Source organism: Schistocerca cancellata, chromosome 1, assembly GCF_023864275.1.
Source record: "Schistocerca cancellata isolate TAMUIC-IGC-003103 chromosome 1, iqSchCanc2.1, whole genome shotgun sequence".
Taxonomy (NCBI): Eukaryota; Metazoa; Arthropoda; class Insecta; order Orthoptera; family Acrididae; genus Schistocerca; species Schistocerca cancellata.
The window spans coordinates 566,392,212-566,408,238 of NC_064626.1; the positions used below are offsets into that span (position 1 = coordinate 566,392,212).

The 16,027-nt window shown below is 43.6% G+C and overlaps 1 protein-coding gene and 1 non-coding gene across 3 annotated transcripts in view; both read left to right on the forward strand.

The window, feature by feature from the left end:
- Nucleotides 1–16,027, forward strand: part of LOC126181380 (uncharacterized) — a 673,106-nt gene that overhangs the window by 189,192 nt on the left and 467,887 nt on the right. The window lies entirely within an intron of this gene.
- Nucleotides 8,064–8,171, forward strand: LOC126097191 (U6 spliceosomal RNA). The gene has a single exon (XR_007522096.1). It is a non-coding gene; the product is annotated as a U6 spliceosomal RNA (small nuclear RNA).

Here is a 16,027-nt window from a genome sequence, read left to right on the forward strand (position 1 = left end):
AAAGATTAACATCGGCAGTGATTCTTGAGTGCCGTTCTTGTAAGTGGCACATACATATAAAAGTTGATGCTCTCTCTCTCTCTCTGTGTGTGTGTGTGTGTGTGTGTGTGTGTGTGTGTGTGTGTGTGTTTTCCAGTATAGCTCTGTAACGCCAGAAGCATTTTCAGTTACAAAAAAAAAAAAAAAAAAAAAAAAAAAAAAAAAAAAAAAAAAAAAAAGTACTGTGGAGCTGGCGTTCGTTAAGAAACGGGAAGGAGAATCATAAGGTGTAAAATGTGAATATAATCGAAAATGACTTATAGTAGTGTCGTTTCCACAGTTTTTGGGGTCGCTTGGGCGGTTGGTGACAGACGCGGTGCCTTTAAGCTGAAACGAACAGAACAAAGTACTGCGTGTTTGGATATGAGATAACCACGTTTCTCCCAGGGCAGACCTGTATTGCTTGCTCAGAAACTGGTTCACGTAAGAACTTACTTAGCTCTTCTCACGAAGGAGAAAATAAGCATATTCTTTATAACGCAATGGTAAGTTAATATTGTGCTGAATTTGAATATGATTTTGGTTTGTAATTTGTACAATGCACTTATGATTTTATATATGTATGAATAAAATTACACGTATTTTGCGTTGTAGACCTATTTCATTGCTTTTCGTGCATATCTGAAAACCCATATAAATAAGATTCAAACAATGTTGACTAACCAACTTGAAACTTAGAAAGATGTTAGCTCTTTTTGCGACGGAAAGAAATTGTCCTTAACTGCTTTGTATCATCAGTTCACTAACTGGTCACTGTTAGTGGCAAGGAGAAGAAATTTTGCCTCAAACCTGAGACCTGGATTCGTGGTTATACCCTGGAAACCAAGCAACCAACGAAACACTGGGTTTCCTTAGGCGAATATACCAGAAGAAGGCGAAGACAATCTCATCGGGAGGATAAGTTGTGACGACAACGTTTTTGGGATGCGAAGAGCGCCATATGCATTGACTTCTTAGAGGAAGGAAAAATCGTTTACTGTACTATATTACTGCGAAATACTGGGCCAATTCGACAGAAAATAAAGAGAAACACCACCTCATGTCGCAAAGAAGACAATGTGGTTTGACCAAGAGAAAGCGCCAGTGTATTCATACGGAGTTTTCACCGAAAAAATTGCGTGAACTGCGTTGTGAATTGCTGCAGCACATTCATATTCGTCCGAGCTGAAGTGTCTTGCAGATGAAAAAAGAAACTATACTCAAATTATGCACATCATAGAGACAAGAGGCGTGTTATAGAGAGCTTGACCGCTGATGTGTTTGCTGCAGAAACAATAAAGCACCAACCTAGAGGTATTTGGTTTTTCATGCACTATCACGTGATTTTTTGTTAAAGAGCTCTTACGTTCTGTCCAAGAAAGATGGAACTCTAGTCATTAATGCTTTGATACCCAAAACGAGAAGCTGCCGGTTTTGTTAGTTTGTTGCGAGAAAGAGGAAGCTGCTAGAGTTCACAGGTTTCCAGACACGGTCGCAGCTGTGATTACGCCTCAGATAAAATGTGAACAAAGAAACTAGATACAGATTATCCACAGCGTGAGTAGACTGGCATTATAGAGATGACGAGTAAAAACATTTTGTGTCTGAAATTACTCAAGGAATGATTTTCAGTTTGTGTGACGTATGAAGAGGTTACTTCCCGAAAACTCCTTAATTAATTTTAATGGCCCCCAAAGCGCGAAGCTTTTCGGTACAAAACATAAATCTTTCGTTTATGAAACATCTCACATCAGTGCTGCAAACATCTAATGTTGTGGATACTGAGCAAAATGTTCAATATCTAAAATAGAACCACTTTAACTTTAAAATTACTTCGGCAAGCACTCCCTCTCACTTAAAATTGCAAAATACATACTCATAGTTGCAACGGAAGTACCACAGATACGTCGCGCCGAATGATAAATTGTTTCACGTTGGACTACACACTAACAACCCAACAGACGGGCTAGACATTACAGAGATGGAATGCGAAGATTGAAAAACGTGTTTTTGTTTGTATAGCACTTTTAACTTTTTCATTATATAAAATATAGTGACTGTTGAGTGTAATATTTTCTGGAATGTGTTTCCTAAAAATAGTCAGAACATCCGTTTTGTACCTCAGCAATGTCACCTGCCTCGAGATCTGGAAGATATAGTTTTCAGTGGAAATACTGTCGTAATATTTAGCACCAATAAGGGACTTCAACAACAATAAAAATTTTTACAACTTAGAATTGTGATTTTAAAAATGTTTTCTCGGTTTACAAAATTTGGAAACTTGACCTACCTCACTGAGGCAGCAAACCTAGCAGTTCCTAATTTTTAGAGATGTTAGTGAAATGGCAGGGACGATGGAAGAGTATACATTTCCCAAAATTAAATAACAAATGAGTTTGGAAGAAAAAGCGTCTTCATTCCTTATATTTGTGCTTACTGAACCATCCAGATGCCATCGTTTGGTTCTGAGAAGAGGGGCCACATTTGCTCTATCCCCACCACCTCATAGATGCATAAAATTTTAACTATAATAACAATGAAAAATATAAACTGCTTTAATGTAGCGCAGCAACTGAAGAAATCGTTGGAAGCTCTTCGGAAATACTGAGGCGTGCTGCTTCTCTGTAACCGTCGATAATCGCGGAAATGTTACCAATGCAGGATTTTGTGTACGAACTGATCGCTCGATTATGTCCCATAAGTGTTCCATGGAATTCATGCCGGGGAATCTGGGTGGCCAAATCATTCTCTCGAATGGCCCGGAATGTTCTTCAGAACAGTCGCGAACAATTGTGGCCCAGTGCCATGGCGCATTGTCATCCATAAAAATGAAGTCCATGAATGGCTGCAAATAATCTCCAGGTAGCCGAACATTGCCGTTTCCAGTCAATGATCGGTTCTTTTGGCCAGATAACCCAGTCCATTCCACGTAAACACAGCCCACACCATTATAGAGCCGCCAGCAGCTTGCACAGTGCCTTGTTGACATCTTAGGTCCACGGCTCCGTGGGGTCTACGCCATACTCAGACGCTACCATCAGCTCTTACGACTTGAAATCGGAACTCATGTGACCGGGTCACGGTTTTCCGGTGGCCGAGAGTCCAACCGATATGGTCTCGAGCAGAAGAGGCGCTGCAGGCGATGTGTTGTTAACAAAGGAACTCGCGCCGGTCATCTGCTCTCATTAACCCATTAACGTCAAATTTCGCCGCACTGTCATGAAGGATACGTCCGTTTTGTGTCCTACATTGATTTCAGCGGCTGTTTCATGCAATGTTACTCGTCTGTTACCCTTGACAACTCTACGCAAAAGGCACTGATCTCGGTCGTGAAGTGAAGGACGTCGGCCATTGCGTTGTCCGTGGTGAGAGCTAACGCCTGAAATTTGATATTCTTGGCATACTCTTGACACTGTTGGTCTCGGAATATTAAATCCCCTAACGATTTCCGAAATGGAATGGCCCATGCGTTTAGCTCCAAGTATCGTTCCGCATTCAGAGTCTATTAATACCCGCCGTGCGACCATAATCACGTCGGAACATTTGAAATGAAACACCTGAATACATACGACAACTCCGCCAATGCTCTGCCCTTTTTATACTTTGCGTACGCGGTACTGCCGCCATGTGTATATGTCCATACCGCTATCCCACGACTTTTCACCTCAGTGCACTTCCACAGGAGCCATGATTCTGTCTTATCTTGCATTCACGGTCCGTACTCGGGGATATGCGTTGGTGGCAGTGGAATCATTTTGTCGCCTGTTGCAAATGCCAGTTCCTCAAACTTTTTCAACGGTGTTTGGCGAAAAGAACGTCTTCTCCCCTCGATGGATTCCCATGTGAGTTGACGAAGCATTCCCGTAATGGTCACGTGTTGATCTAACCTATGGGTAATACATGTGGGAAAACGCCTCCATATGGATACTCAAGCAGCTAAAAAGTCACTTCCGTTAAAAATAGTTTGTCACTTGTACACCTCCTTGGCCTTTATTAGACTCTTAGTTTTCATTCTAAATTAAAAACGTTCAAATGTGTGTGAATTGGCTCTGAGCACTATGGGACTTAACGTCTATGGTCATCAGTCCCCTAGAACTTAGAACTACTTAAACCTAACTAACCTAAGGACAGCACACAACACCCAGCCATCACGAGGCAGAGAAAATCCCTGACCCCGCCGGGAATCGAACCCGGGAACCCGGGCGTGGGAAGCGAGAACGCTACCGCACGACCACGAGATGCGGGCTGTGTGTGAATTCGTAAGGGACCAAACTGCTTAGGTCATCGGTCCCTAGACTTACACACTACTTAAATTCTCTTATTCTAAGAACAACACACACACCCATGCTCAAGGGAGGACTCGAACTTCCGGCGGGAGGGGCCTCGCAGACCATGACATGACGCCTCAAACCGCGCGGCTACTCCGCGTGGCCATTCTAAGTTGGCTGAGGCGTTTGGAAACTTGTATACACTCCCTGACAGTTAAAGTGATGCACTCAGAAGGAGAAGAGGAAACAAAATGAAGCTATTCGGGTTGAGAGGGTATGTGTTGTTGTTTAAGTTATTTCAAAATCGAGAGCAATTGACTAAGAACTAGGCAGTATCAGTCCACTTATCAGTATGGCGTTGCACACCGGCTGCTTTGAATGCATACATTGATTCGGTGGGGAAGGGTGTCATAAAGGCGATGTCTCCTGAGGCAAGCTGCTCCACAGCTGTTGTAACTCGTCCTTGAGATCCTGGATTCTGGCGCTGGAAACTGAGTTGACGTCCAAGGCTGTCCCACACATGTTCTATCGGGACAGATCCGGCCACGGAAGTATCTCAGTATCACGCAGACAGTTCATAGAGGAACGTACCATGTGTGGATGAGCATTCTCCTGCTAAAAAATGGCACCGCAGCACTGTCGCATGAGTGTTAGCACATGAGAATGCGAAATATCTGTGACGTATCGTTAGGCCGTAAGGGTTCCCTCAATAATTACTAGCCGTGATCTAAAATCATACCTGATTGCTCCCCAGTCGATTCTGCCATCAGTAACCCCGCTGTGCCTCTCCAAAACACTGGTTCAAATGGTTCAAATGGCTCTGAGCAGTATGGGACTTAACATCTATGGTCATCAGTCCCCTAGAACTTAGAACTACTTAAATCTAACTAACCTAAGGACATCACACAACACCCAGTCACCACGAGGCAGAGAAAATCCCTGACCTCGCCGGGAATCGAACCCGGGCGCGGGAAGCGAGAACGCTACCGCACGACCACGAGCTGCGGACCAAAACACTGGTAGGATGAGATTTCTCCCCTTCTCGCTGCCCTACTCGCCGACATTGGTTATCTGAGGCAGTACAGAACCGCTCTTCATCGGTGATCACGATGCAACGCCATTCATCTGTAGTCCATGCTTCCTGGTAATGCTAAGAACCCGAAGGCAGCCGTTATCGTCGTGGTGTTAACAACAGTCTATGGCATGCTACAATAATTCCCTAATCCGCCTACTGCTACTGTCCGATCAACGGGAGAAAGTTGGAGAGAGCCCATTCTACACTCTCTCGTAGCAGGCGCGGATTGGAGGGGGTTACGATATGCTTAGTGCACAACGCACCTCTCTTGTGGTGGTCAGAGGTGGTCGACCGGAACCTTTAGGACGAGTAGGTCCGCCCTCTGCAGTCCAACATCAGAACACTTTCACACCCAAATGCGTCACAAATCTGCGTACAGCACAATTCGACCAGCCGGACAAATGGAGAAATACAACGAGGCTTCTTTCAGGCTCTGTCAGGCGCCGGTAACGCTGCGTCACACGAGTACGCAGCATCTCCGTGTCCTTCACAGTGATCATTCAACATATGCGCTTTTCATTTCCTTAACATACCCTGCTTTGATTCGTGACAAAACTAAACAAGAACAACGCTAATGCACTCTGGTGACATGGTACCTCTAACAGAGAACTGTAGCTCCAATAATTTACATACTGGTCGGTCGTGTGTATACGTACGAATTCACATAGAGATACGACCAGGTCTTCTGGGCGGGGTTCGCTTTCTTTGTCAGAAAGCTACACTGAAGCGCCAAAGAAACTGTTATAGGCGTGCGTATTTAAATACAGAGCTATGTAAACAGCCAGAAGAAGCCGCTGCGGTCGGCATCGCTTGTATAAGACAACAAGTGTCTGGCGTAGTTGTTAAATCGGTTACTGCTGCTATAAAGGTAAGTTATCAAAATTTAAGTGAGTTTGAACGTGGTGTTATAGTCGGCGCACGAGCGATTTGTCATTAGCGGCTCTCCACGTTCAGGACGACCTACCGGGTTTGATGAAGGTCGCTTAAACGCATTAATCCACAGCGATTCACGTCAGTGTACTGGGGAACTAGCAAATGTGAAGAAATGTGATAATTCCACCATCGTGTGCCATTTGTACGCAATGGGGAAGGTCCAAAAAATCGAGTTTATGAGTACTGCATGCTCTAAGCCAAAATCACGAAAATCGGCCATATGTGCATCTCTCCTTGCGCGTCATCAATTGGCTCGTGGACAGCACCGACAATTCGTATCATGTATCGATAAATTGTGTCTTTATGCTAACATAAAAAAAGAAAAAAATGCTTAAGCCCAAACAATACAGCAGCTACCCGTGTAAAGACCTGCGCGGAGACACAAAAGCTAATGTTATGCATCTGTTGAAACAGTGACGTTGTTGCGTGTTAAGAATTGCTTCCCCGAGGTGTAACCAACACTGCTGACATTTATTGTCAACAACTGCGACGTCTTGCAGACGCAGCCCAAAAACAAGGACCAGGAAGACAGGGTGAAGTGATGCTATTCCACGATAACGCCCGTTCGCACTCTGCCACTCTGACAAAAAACACTACACAGGAATGGGGTTGGGGAGTCATTCCGCACCAGCCATATTCATCTGATCTTGCGCTCTGACGTTTTCATCTTTTCCGTTCTCTATCGAACAAACTTCAGGGAACTTACTTTTCACATGAAAATGCGCTCCGTACATGGCTCGACGAGTTCTTTGTCTGAAAACCACGTGATTTCTACAGACGCGGAATCGAAAAGTTAACCCAACTTTGGCAGACTGTTGTAAGTAGTGGGGGACAATATATTATTGATGACTGAAGTGTCTATTATGTGTATCTGTTGTGTTTATTAAACTTACGGAAAACGCTGGGGCTTTATGCTCTAACCTAATATTTGCAAGTGACTACCGTTGGATCGGGCACGCGTACGAAAAACCCAGCTGTCGCGTCGCCAATGGAAAGCGTATAATGAGGTGTATCGTACGGACTGCACTCTCCCATGACGGAACAACCTAAACGGTGTAGCGGTCGTCTCCTGATAAGCACCCAGTCCATCCTGAGCGTCGGAGGAAAGTGCCGCCGAGCGCGCCGCTCCGCTTCCCTGGGCGTCAAACAATGACTCACCTCGATTCACTTCTGCGGTGGCGGCGGCGGCGGCAGCAGCAGCAAACCGTTAGGGCATATGAGGCGCGTGAGAAGTGCGATGGATGATCATAAATATTCAGAGATTCCCTGGAAGTGTAACGGAACCCCAGGCCTCGCGTATTGTCTGCAGGCACACGCCAGTGGTGGATAACCTGCACCAGCCACGGCTGTTTGTCTGCCAGCAAGTTTTTCTCCTGCCGTCTTGGGATACAGTTCATGAAAGGTCACGTCTGCGGTTCACGGTTCACTAAACATCGTGTGTAGAGCAAAACTGCGGTTCTGTAGTTTTGGTACAGCACATGTATGACGTGGTAAATGGTAGGATCACCGGCAGTATTGGTAGCATTTGTAGGGAAGGGAACATAAATTAAAATGTGAGAGAGGAACTGGGAACCGAAGATTTATTTTTGTTTTTGGTTTGTTTCTTTTGCATATCACTAAAGCAGTACTTCGTTCAACGTTAGTCTGTTGTATGAAGATGGTATCTGTCCTTTGGACATGTCCGAAAGAACAAATACCGTCTTCATACATTCTGATTTAGGTTATTGCCTCGAGATGACTGGGTGTTGTGTGTCCTTCATCATCATTTCATACTCGCTTCGGCGGTACATAGACTAAAATTGGAACTATACCGAGAAGATTAGCATGGCCCCTGCCCAAGGCTGATACGCAAAAGCCGGCATGGTAGCTCAGCGTGTTCGGTCAGACCATTTGCTGCCATCTGTAATAAAAAAAACTGGGTCAACGACTCAACACTGAACTTGAACAGGTGTCAGGGGACATCCGCACCGAACAAATGCTACGAACAAAATCGAACAAATTGGGAACAATAAAAAAAAAGATGGATAGAGCGTCTGCCTTGTAAACAGGAGATCCTGGGTTCAAGTCCAAGTCAGGGCACACTTTTCAATTATCCCCGTTGATGCATATCAACGCCTATCGACAGCTTAGGGTCTTGATTTAATTATCATTTAGTTTATTCTGTATTTCATATCCTTACATAATGTTGATGTTGTGGTCTTCAGTCCTGAGACTGGTTTGATGCATCTCTCCATGCTACTCTATCCTGTGCAAGCTGCTTAATCTCCCAGTACGTACTGCAGGCTACATCCTTCTCAATGTGTTTAGTGTATTCATCTCTTGGTCTCCCTCTACGATTTTTACCCTCCACGCTGCCCTCCAATACTCGTCCAAACTATTTATCGTCCATGTTTCACTTCCATACATGGCTACACTCCATACAAACACTTTCAGAAACGACTTCCTGACACTTAAATCCATACTCGATGTTAACAAATTTCTCTTCTTCAGAAACGCTTTCCTTGCCATTGCCAGTCTACATTTTATATCCTCTCTACTTCGACCATCATCAGTTATTTTGCTCCCCAAATAGCAAAACTCCTTTACTACTTTAAGTGTCTCATTTCCTCATCTAATTCCCTCAGCATCAACCGAGTTAACTCGACTACATTCCTTTAAATTGCATTTTATAAGTAATAAAATTAGTTGAGCACGTAACTTATGCGCTCTTATGTAAATAAAGTAATTATTTTTGTTGCAAGTACAGATTATAGGCAAAAACAAACAAAAATCTATATAATTATTGTTGTTATTTTGTACTCAGTAGTACGTTCTTGATCATGGTCAAAGGCAAGAACTCCCTGTTACCACTGATAAGTGCGAAAGTTGCTTAGCAATAACAGAAACATGTTTTATATAAGCTCGACGAAATACTGAAGTGATGTTTGATCCTTTTTTGTTTTGCGTTTTTTTTTAAAGTTTACGTTTTTCGTGATGAAACTACGTTTACTAGCGCTATGTCATAAATCTCCATTTTTTCATTTTTACCACAATGTTCCTCTGTTCCATGTTAAAAATCAATAATTTTAGAATAAAACCTGCATTAAACGTTGACGATTTAAGTTTTACTACAAATACGGTTTATTTTTGAGTAACAGAGCAGAGGATAATTATGTACAACAAACATGTCTCGTAGGTTACGTGGCCCTTTATATATACTCACTGAGTTTCTAGATAGTTCACCGCTTCCTGTTCCAAGAGGAATCTAGTAAGACACTGATCGCATAAGCGACCAAAGTGATCGAAATGAGACAACGCCCAATAAATATGCCAGACACCAAACGTACAGATAATATGGTTAAGAGCTAAAGTGACAGAGGGTACTACAGTAGGGAAACTGCCGTAGTCCATACTTACTTACGGTAGTTTACGGTAGCCTACAGTAGATCTACAGCTTCAAAATGGTTCAAATGGCTCTAAGCACTACGGGACTTAACATTTGAGGTCATCAGTCCCCTAGACTTAGAACTACTTAAACCTAATTAACCTAAGGACATCACACACAGGCATGTCCAAGACAGGATTCGAACCTGCGACCGTAACGGTCGCGCGGTTCCAGACTGAAGCGGCTAGAACCTCTCGGTCACAGCGGCCGGCTCTACAGCTCTAATAGTGTTCCATCAAAGCAGCCGTGACCACTTGACCAGTGCCACAGTCAACTACTGGGCATTTTTCCTAATAGAAGTAAAGTGCCTTTACTCTATCAGTTTGGTATATAATTTGAATTTTGTTTTTGTAATGGGTTACCAAGAAATTAAGTCTTATCAGGTGTTTCATCAATGGTTGTTGGCTACTAAAGACGAAGCGCCACATAAACTATTGCATTTTCTTAATGTGAACATCACACTAAAGGTAACTGAGCTATTACGCCACTAAAACTTCTGCAATACCTTCAACATACGTAATACATTTAGAAGGACAACCAAAAAATTCGTTCCTGTATTTTAGGTAGACTTACACTCTGTGTTAAATGCAGACTAAGTCTGAAAGGGTTTACATAATACAGAAAGATAATATTGTGAATTTATGTTGTACTGCTAAACAGGCTACTGGATCGATAAAGTTACGTAACTTCGTTGTTGAATAACAGTTGTAGAGTTATAAGGCTGTTTCTGGAGGAATAATAAATATTTTAGGTGGTGGTAGTGCAGAGAAATTCGAATAAAAAAATCTATATAACTTGTGTTCAAATTTTATTGGTTGCATAGATACAGCTTTTAGAATGTAACCCAAACAAATATTTCTAAACAGTCTTAAGCAAAGGTAAATAATTAAGTTCAAAGCTAATTTTCATAAATTCCACCTCCGATTTCAGTGCCCTTTCGAATTCTCTTAACGACACGGCGCGCAGCTTTTGTGAGATCGCCGGCCGGTGTGGCCGAGTGGTTCTAGGCGCTTCAGTCTGGAACCCCACGACCTCTACGGTCGCATGTTCGAATCCTGCCTCGGGCATGGATGTGTGTCATGTCTTTAGGTTAGGTAGGTTTAAGTGTTTAAGTAGTTCTAAGTTCTAGGGGACTGATGACCACAGATGTTAAGTCCCATAGTGCTGAGAGCCACTTGAACCTTTCTTTTTTTTTGTTGTGAGATCGTCTCGGCGTTCATTTTGAACGATCAATCTATCTTCTGTGTTTACTTTTTCTTTGTTAGAATTCACCTTTCAGCTATCAAATATCTAAAGCGGTAACGTCCAGGTACCTTGGTGGCGAGGAAATGTGATTATATCCACCGATACATCTTGAGGAGAATGTTAGGTTCAGATCATGTCAGTTGACACCTAGAACGTGCAGGGGGGCCGCCACGCTGGAAAAGAAATATGCATCCTTGTATCCAAAGGAACTTCTTCCAATAGTACTTCCATTACAAAACCCGTACACAAATACCATACCTGCATACACAGCTCCTGTAAATATGTGCGACATTCTTGGGCGATACCGCAGAACAGACCAAAATATCAACAACACAGTTGGAAAAAACAATGATGTAATCTCAAGTACAATTACACAACCCGAACTTCAAAATGAAAATGACCACCGAGATATATGTAGCCTATATAATGTTAAGAAATTATAAAACCAGTTAGAAGATGATAGTATGGACAAATTCCATCACCATAGGCAAATATGTAAATTCAACTCGAGTAGATTGTTGTTTTAACTGTCAGCTATTACAGACACCTCACTCGGTTCGTCATGTGGCTGTCCAAGTAATACTCCGTATTTTATTGTTGTGCAGCTTACTTTCTCCAGGTTACGACTCTCTAGGGGTACTGGTTAGCGCCGTGGATCTGCCGAATCTCTTCCTGCATTTCAGTTGTTAATTAGCTCAAACATAGCCTTTCAAGGCCCCGATCTTCCTGTAGACTTTTCCGTTCCCGTTAGCAGGTGAATTCATGACAAGCAATATCTTAGGCGCCGCTGTGCACCAAAGAATTTGGAGTTTGTTTACACCATTTTCTCATAAAGGGTCCATAATTAGCATACTGGATTTAGTGCGATGTGGATGACGACAGTAATGTGTGCAGAACTGCAGGTTCGGCAGAAGTCCGCTTAGTGACAGCAGAATCGCTTGCGCAGTGGGGAGCCAGGTTGCCTGAAGGTCCCGCAGCTGCTACGATTTCCACTTTGCTGCCCACAGTTGCGTCACTGCTGTACTGGCTGACAGTGGGAAGGTTTCAATAGGCGGCGCAGATCGAGTGGAAAAACGATCAGGCGACAACCGTTCGGGCAGCAGACACGCTTTCCCTGCCCTGTCTAGGTGGGACCATGCAGGAGGCGCGCTGTCGCCATTTTAGCTGCAGGGAACTGGCTAGCTGTTGTGATGTGCTGCTTCCAAAGGGATGACAATTCCAGTGACGTACCAACGGTATAGATATTAGTCATTTTTTCGTAAAACTGAAAATAGTCATGCCCACATTAACCCAGACATATTACAATGAACGTATTTATGTATGTATATGTCTGTGTGTGTGTGTGTTCCACACCTCCACATGAACTACTGCATCGGTTTGAACCAAACTTGGTACACATATCACTTATCGTTTGGAAATAAGTGCTGCGGGGGGGGGGGGGGGGGTGAGAGGGGGGGGGGGGGAGCACTGTCTGCCTATCAAAGAGTTCGGGGTCGAAAGGAAGTGTAGCTCACGACGCGCAATACCCATATTTTACTCATCCAGTATTTGAGAAAAAGAGCATTTAGCGACTTGCAACAAACTTTACACATAGCTTCAAACGTTTCTTAAAGTTTTTCTCGTGAAATACCGTACAAAATAGTGAAAGGGAAGAAGTTTATCGCTTGCTACGTTTTCGCTGTTCGTGCAGTAAAACTGCCGTATCAGTCGTGACGTTTTAATTAGTTACTTCTTTACTACATGTCTATTCACAACACCTTTCGCAGACATTATCCATATATGACATTGAATGTACCTGCAAAATTACGTCATTGTATAACAGGTACTTAATAAAACAGGACGGCATAAACATTGAGCTGTTTGAAAACGAAACTGCAGGAACAAATTCGTTAGAGACTGAGGTGAAATATGTGTAAAATTTGTGTGTGAAATACGTTAAAATGTGTAAAATATATGTGATATGTGTACACAACTGCAGGTAAAAGGGACCCCCTAAACCACCGGATCGATTTCAACAAAACTTGGTACACATGTTACTTGCTATCTGTAAAAGAGTACTGTGGGGTAAGAAACACCAACCCCTTGTTGGGGTGGGGTGATAGACAGAGAAGGGTGGGGGAGGAGGAGATGGAGACACAGAGAAGTGGAAGGAGCAGATGGACACAGATAGGGCGGAGGAGATGATGGACAGAGAGAGGAGACTGAGGAGATGAACAGAGATAGGGTGAGGAGGAGGTAGTCAGACAAAGGGAAGAGGAGCAGATGGACAGAGAGAGCGAGGAGGAGATGGAAATGAGGAGGAGAAGATGGACAGGGCAAGGAGGGGAAAGACAGAGAGGGGGTGAGGTGGGTAGAGAGACTGGGAGAAGTTGGACTAATGAGAGGGGGAGATGGGCAGAGTCAGAGGGGAGGATGAAGAGGACAAAGAGTGGGAGGTAGAGGAGGTGGAGAAGGGGGGGGGGGAAGAGATGGCGAGAGAAAGTGGGAGATATGAGCTGGACATAGAGAGTGCAGATTGTGAGATGGACAGAGATAGTGGGAGGAGGAGATGGACAGAGATGGGGGACGATGAGGTGAGGTGGGCAGAGAGAGGGGAAGGAAGAGATGGACAGAAAGAGAGGGTGGAAGAGAGGTGAAGGAGATAGGCAGAGAGAAGGTGAGTAGAAAATGGACAGACACAGGGGGAAAGAAAAGTAATAGAAGACTGGAATAAATGCATATCTGGGCAACGACAGGTACTCAGATATTAAATTACAAATCTCGTACTTTCCTGGTTGTATGTTGGCTTCATTGACTTCTTCCGGTTATGATGGTTGTCTCCAATTTTCCCTGTACAAAGAAATCTGGAATTTCCAAAATCGTAATAGCTCAATGGGTAACTTTAATTACTAGATAATAAAAGTTCATTGATTTTAGCTTCTGTATTTTTTGAACACTCAAACATCTGGTTCACAACAAGTATTCAACTTCCATGGTAATATAATTTCCACGTGCTCACATGGGCTACAAAATTCCAAACATTTACTACGACTGCATAAACGAGTCTGACTTTATCACAGTCTCTACCCACCAAGCGAAAGAGATCAGAGAGATCACAGTTGTATACAAACAATCTAATCATTTATGTAGCTGGCAACAGGAATATTTAAATTGACTTTACTTTTTTTTTAATGCAACAAAGTTCATGTTTCTTCTCAGTTAGCTTCAAAATTATTCTAGTCACGTTCAATGAAAGCGGTAGTTCATAGAGTACATAATTTACATATTATTGAATTTACACAAGACTATATTTTTTTTGTAAATGAAGTGGACGATACCCATCTATATCGAAGGGTTCTTAATATGCGTCGGGCTTGACTACATCGGTGCCACCACACACGTGCTAAAAGCAAGTGCTCAGTTGTGGCTGATGTAATGTTCGCCGGCCGGAGTGGCCGAGCGGTTCTAGGCGCTACAGTCTGGACCGCGCGACCGCTACGGTCGCAGGTTCGAATCCTGCCTTGGGCATGGATGTCTGTGATGTCCTTAGGTTGGTTAGGATTAAGTAGTTCTAAGTTCTAGGGGACTGCTGATCTCAAAAGTTAAGTCCCATAATGCTCAGAGCCATTTGAACCATTTGATGTAATGTTCTCGAACAGAAGTAGTAAACTGCCCGCACGCTTAAACTACTTTTATTCAAGTACAGAGATTTTCTTGTCTCGAGTGGTCACTTTTATTTACCTGTCTACGCCAAAATTGCGTGTGCTCAGGGTGCTGTCTCTGTGAAGTGTACATCTTGAGTACTGAAAGTGAGATTGTGGGGGACCATATTTCTCTCAGAAAGATGGAATACAGTAACAGCTTCAAGGAGCTAGGAGTGATGACAGATTTTTATTAATTACTAAAGCGAAATTCATGTTAGTACTGCTTCCCGAAGGTCGTGTGATAAATTCTCTACACTGCACAGAACGGAAAGAATAAGAAAAGTGTCGTCCAAACATTTAAAAACATCATTCATGCGGTCTCCGAAATGTGTCCGTACAAACACACAAAACAAGATACAGAACGCAGTCTATATATATATAGACCCGCCAGGGTAGCCGAGAGAGCTAACGCGCTGCTTCCTGGCCTCGGATAGGTGCGCCGGCCCCGGATCGAATCCGCCCGGCGGATTAACGACGAGGGCCGATGTGCCGGCCAGCCTGGATGTGGTTTTTAGGCGGTTTTCCACATTCCGCTGGGTGAATACCGGGATGGTCCCCATGTTGCGCCTCAGTTACACGGCTCGCAGGCATCTGAACACTTTCGCACTATTCCATGGATTACACTCGACGCAGACAGTTGGGGTACACTAATTCCGTACGGGGTGGCGGCAGGAAGGGCATCCGGCCACCCCTTCACCATTAACCTTACCAAATCCTATTAACGATGGCTGACCCTGCGTAACTGCGGGACAAGGCTCATGCGATAGATAGAAGGCAGTATATAGCGCCTTTGCGCTTTTTACTTCGTGTATTCTCTTCTTTCTAAATGCGTAGTAGCTAACACAATCCAAAACTATTGTTGTCCTTCAATAGAGCTGACCTTTTTACTCTTGAAACAACTTCATTAAAATATGTTTTTCATCTGTATGCTTATTTGTGCACAACGTAGGCTTTTTCTTTGTTTAGCAATTGTGAAATTTGAATAACATTTTGCTTTCTGGTATTTCGGCTCTCTCGTGGGCGAACACTTTTAACAAAAATAGTAAAGCCCTCTTGCAACTTTTTCAACCTGCCGCCTAGTAGGAAGTAAGTAATAAAATAAAGATGAAGAAGACACAAAAAGACGTTAGCAGACGACGTCTCGGCACTCTGTTTCTGCGCGTGCGCAGTTCATAGCGTACTCAGAATTTCAGAACCCGACAGTGAGCACAATCATTTTATCATTGCAGTCAGTGAACGGCTTGCGACGTAATTGGGGGCTGGTTTTTCACGCAGCTACGTGACGCGCACCCAGCACGAGAACTCGGTAATGGTCACAAAGTCGGTCGTATGAAGCGGGCTTTACTGTCTGCAGCGTCTCTTGCGGCAATTTACAAGCGCG